This window comes from Embiotoca jacksoni, unplaced genomic scaffold (genome assembly GCF_022577435.1).
Source record: "Embiotoca jacksoni isolate LCO1_2020_lvr unplaced genomic scaffold, fEmbJac1.0.p SCAF_3, whole genome shotgun sequence".
Lineage (NCBI taxonomy): Eukaryota > Metazoa > Chordata > Actinopteri > Embiotocidae > Embiotoca > Embiotoca jacksoni.
In genome coordinates, this window is record NW_027185381.1 from 11,752,380 (window position 1) to 11,757,843 (window position 5,464).

Here is a 5,464-nt window from a genome sequence, read left to right on the forward strand (position 1 = left end):
CATAATAAAATGCCATTACCATCCACACGTGGCTCTTTGTGTCATTGTTGTAATGAAATCAATCTCACCTGTAATGCCTGGGTGTATTGATTTTTTTTTTTTTTTTTCCCCCAAACAAGAAACCATGATAAATGTAAACATCATGCAATGAGAATATAAAGAAAAGGTATGGTTTCAACATGCTGTTTGAAATTGATCCATTGCCACACCATCAGCAAATGGCACAAGGGAATATCAAAGAAGAATGAAGAAAATGAATAATAATTGCAGCGCAATATTGAAGCAGCAAAACAGAGCTGAGAATGAAACTGGAAAGCACTGTTTGTGGAATCTTTGTGAACATTAGTATACCTTACAGAAAATACACAAATATACACATAAAAACATTGAGTGGGGATTTCAAAGCTCCTGCATACACACAAGTTATTACATCCTCTCTCTTTTTTTGGCTTATTAGACCTATTTGCAATGGCATCATTTAATCTATAGTTTGACATATTTTGTCAGCAGGTGCTACTTTAAAAAAATATTAATCAGTCTTTATCTTTGTGTGTTTAATTGTTTATTAACAGAGCAGTAGGCCTACAGCAGCCTCAATCAACCCATGAAACAAATCCCTCTTTATTCAGCTGATGGAGCTTCTGGCTGTTACAGATGTCTATTAATTGATTTTACACTCTAAAACTTTACATTTGAATTTGAATAAATGTTCAAATGATCAAAAATTTCACCAAAACTAAAAAAAAAAAAAGTCCAAAAGCTGAAACAGGTTTATGCATAAGAACTTAGTTTTTTCTTCTTTTCTCTTCTAGCAATCATCTGAAGACCCCTCAGATTGTTCTGCTGTCCCCCTATATTTAACTGGATATATCTGATATCACGATATTTCAGGGTATGATAAAGATAGTCTTAACCATATGACAAAATACTGAAAAATATTTAATTATTAATTTCCAGAACATAAAATTGTGAATCAATAACTTTGTGAAACCAACCCTGGGCAGATAGTAGAGGCATATCAATACTGGACTTTTGGGGTTGATGCAGATACCAATATTATGGAGTAAAAGAAATTCTAATATCGATATATCAGCTATTATTTGTTTTGGTTGTCAGGGATAGGGTTATATTTGAGTTACAATTAAAAGGAGAATCTATGGGGTCATTATTCATTAACTTTTCAGTAATGTTTTTGAAACAAATTTACTAATTACTTGGCAACTGACCATGAAGACACCACTGTCATGTGTACTCCACAAAACCACGTGTGCTGCAGAGGTGAAAGTATTGTGAACAGAAGAGTCAGAATGCACTCTGCTGGACAAACTGTGTCTGACACATTTCTAAATTACCCGAAACATCTTTTTCTACATGATGTTTTATATTAGCGCATATATGAAAACATAGCGATACCACTATAGCCGAGGGAGGCCAATATAAAATGGCTCGTTTAATTATTTTAATGCTGATCAAAGTTATATAACCCATCTTTTTTTCAGCATATGAGCACTACTGTAAAAAAACAAAAAAATTCTGCTCGGTGACACAGTATTTTATTTTGATGATGTGATCATTTAACATATATACAGCATTGTAGAGTTTCCAGTTCACTATGAACATGCACACATGCCTGGGTTTAAAGCCCTGATTCGTTATCTTTATAATGTCTGAAGGATGCTGCTGATGCAGATGTCAATCCACAAAATGAGTGGGCAGAGTAGGTGATGAAGATATACCTGGTGAGCTGCTACATCTGTGGATGTAGAGTGCCACTGTGTGGACACAGGCTTAATTACACTCGCCAAATAACATTAAAATGAATATGTTGCTGTGTATAGTTGCTTTATCATATTGATGGTTACTATTAATTTGACTTCATTGAATATTTCAAACGTACAGTAAATTACTGGATAAGGGAAATACAGTTTAAAAATTATTGAATGCATATTTATTTTAGTAAATTGTCAGTATAAATTAAATCCTGTTAAAAAATCCTCAATGCAGCACATTTGTTTAACAAATGACATACATATAGGCCAGTATTTCAATTAGTTTCTTTAAGTGGTTTCAACTCAGGATTTCCTTGGTATTAATTTTGGATTTCTATTCAGTCTATACGTACATCTACTAAAGAATTATATGTCCTGGTACCCCAAATTTATTTTTCAGAGCAATTAAATTTTTTTTATTTTTTTTTTAAAATCAAATCTTAAAGTATATTTAAAACATTTCACTAGTTTAAAATCTACTCACTATTCCTAAGTGTAAACATTTTTCACCAAAAAAGTTGAGTAAATGGTTCTAGTTCAAGTAATGGACATTTAAAGAGGTGTGCTGGAAGGTGTTCGGTCTGTTTAATATATTTAAAGTGACAAGACAACACAGAGCCATGCCCTGACCATCCCACAAATAATCTTTATTGGGCTATAGTTTTTTTTGCAAGAAGCATGTTTTTATATGCAGCATGAGATGCTGAAAATCTGAGCAAAGCCATTATTTGGCACGCAAATCGAAGGGTAGGTCAATATTAGGCAATAAAACAATATTCTCACATCTTCATTACCTTCCCCTGCCACAGAAAAATGAATTTGATAAAAGTTCACGTAAAATGTATGACAAATTACAAAACAAATAGCCCATAGCACATTTAGAACATTTATAGAACTCATTAATTTGTGTTCATATAGCCTACATACTTGGTTAGTTGGTTGGTTCACACACACACACACACACACACACACACATATATATACAGCATATATGTGTATCCTCACAGAAACTCCAGAAGGCTCCTCCCACCAGGCTAATTGATTAGGCTACAAATGAAATACCTCAACTCTTAGGTTGTCACTCATCTTCTTACCACAACACCAATCAATAACATCTCAGAAAACCCAACCAAAAAAAACACAAAACCTGAAAATGCTATTTAAATTTTTTTTTTTTTTTTTTTTTTTTTTAAATAAAAAATCAATTAATGGTCTCATGACGTACCCCTCTACGATCAGATTCAACAGCCGACTGGACTCGTGGCCGAACCGAGAAGAAACCGAGACAACACTCGCAGGTCACCTTTATGCAGGTAACTAAGCTTCAGCTTGTTTTAAGCGCAGTGGCGCCAAAACAATAATAATAATAATAATAATAATAATAATTTAAAAAGTGTTTAGATAGGTTTGAGTTAGCTATCTTCAGTCAGTGTTTACACGGGAAACACAAATTCCCGTAAAAGTATGACTTGTCGTCTATAAAAGTCAACCAGCAACGATTCTCATCGAAAACCACACAGCTGTAAAAACAACCATCTTAATGTGGACGCAGCAACACGTGCTATCCAGATAGTAAGCCTTTTTAATCGGGAGATATAAGGTTTTGGATATTTGCAGCTTTCTTGCTGAGATGCTCACATGTAGTAGTAACTCGGTAATCTAAACTGGGAGAACCAGTTTGAACGTAAACTGGCTGCTCAAGCATGCTGACCAGCGGGAGACTTTTATTAGTAGGCTCTTTGTGGCTGATATTGAAGCACTTTCATGATTATTATCAGTTCATTGAGGATTAAAAACAACAACAACAACTAACATTCTTACTTTTTGCACAAGACTTGTCGCTTGAAATGTTAGGGTTACCATTGTCTAAAATCCTACCCAAAATACCTCAAATGTAAATGTTAAATGATAGGTGATCATTTCAGTACGGATTGTATCTTAACTTAACAGGTTGAGGTGCTTTAATTCACCACGTGAGGGCAGTAGCATACCTACCACTCATCACCTACCACTGTTTGTAAATCTAAATTTTCCTCCAACAAGAAGTACTTTTGTGTCGAGAGTGTTTGTAACATACACGTGAGAATTTCCATAAGTATTTATTCATCATTATTGTCTGTGTTGGTGATGTGTTTTGTTCTGTTTCAAAATTAAAATGAGTAAATATGCATTTCATAGATTGAAAATTTGATAAATGCTGCTATTTGCCACAAAATGTACCATTACATCATCTTTATGCATATTGTATTGTAAATTGGGCCTTTTCATCAATTCTGTAAACATATTCTCCAATACAAAAACTCTCAAAACTGTAATCCTACAAACACACACGTATTGACTGAGGCAAATTTCACATGACAATAAAACTGGTACCTCAAATCAAAACAGTCTGGCATTTTAGGCCCACTTAGTGTGTGACCCGCTGATCACAGAGTGAGCACCGGGAACAGTCTGATTGTTGTAGGTCCTTCAACCTGAAATCAATGTTCAGGTTGATTTGGGATTTCACGACAGTTGCTTTAAGTGTTCCAGGTGATAAACGTGACCATTTCACGATCCTGGAGGTTTACTCTCTCCACCGTGCTTCGGTCGCATCATTAACGTGTTAACGCAGCCCTGAGATGTGCAGCCTTCCTGGTGGAATCGCAGCAGATAATATACCTTGGCAGCTACTTTGTCATATTTCTTCCTCTGGCATGAAAATCTGGATTTACATTTGGAAATCAAACTAAAGGCAGCCAAAATTCTAAATCTGGCAAAAATCAACCTGATGCAAATATTGAACACATTAAAGACTGCTTTCGTTTTAAGGAAGAACACCAATTCATTTATTTTGTTGGAATTTTTTATATGAATTGACAGTTTGCGGTAAAATTCCTATCAGTGCATCTTTATTATTTTCCATCCAAATGCGGCTGCCAGAAGAGCCTCACTTAAAGCTTTTGGATTCTCTCAATAGTAACAAATCTGAATGGAAGAACAAACCCTGAAAAAAAGCATTTGAGAATGCTCCTTTGTTCTCAATATGTTATGAGTTACCGGGGTTGAATTTCTAATCTTCCTACCGCTGTTAAAAGATCTTGTGTGCAAGCTCTTGATTTTTTTTATTTTTTTTTTAGTATGGGGTCATTGCAAAGGATTGATGTTGTAGTATTTACCTCTTTTCTCTAATGTAGTCTAGCACCACCACCTCTCTTCTTTCCTCATAAAAATTCCTACCCCGACAGAGAGCGAAGGAGTGAGGGATGGGGAGAGGTGGAGCTGAGGGCTTCCATGTTCAGTTTGTTTTAGCCCTCTGTTTGGAGAGGAAACTTTCATTGCTTGATGATTTATGGGTGGTTAGCCTCCCAGGGGAATCAGAGGGTCCTTTTTCCTGCGTGTAATAACCACCCCTCTAACATAAAACTTAGGTTTCTCCTTTGTGTTGTGTTTATCCAGTGTGAAAGGTGTCAGGTCCGGTGGGGAGTTGAAGCGCCCACGATAAGCCCCGGTGGACCGTTTAGCAGAAACTACACCAGGGGCAGATGATTCACATCTGCTGCAACAAGACCACAAACCCAGTTATGAAAATATGAGAATGTAGAAAATTACACTCAATATTACACGTGATATACAGAACAAACATCACGCCAAATAATGCTGCAGCTCAGTCTAACAAGGCTTTTTTGTGTGTGTGTGTGTGTGTGTGTGGTATA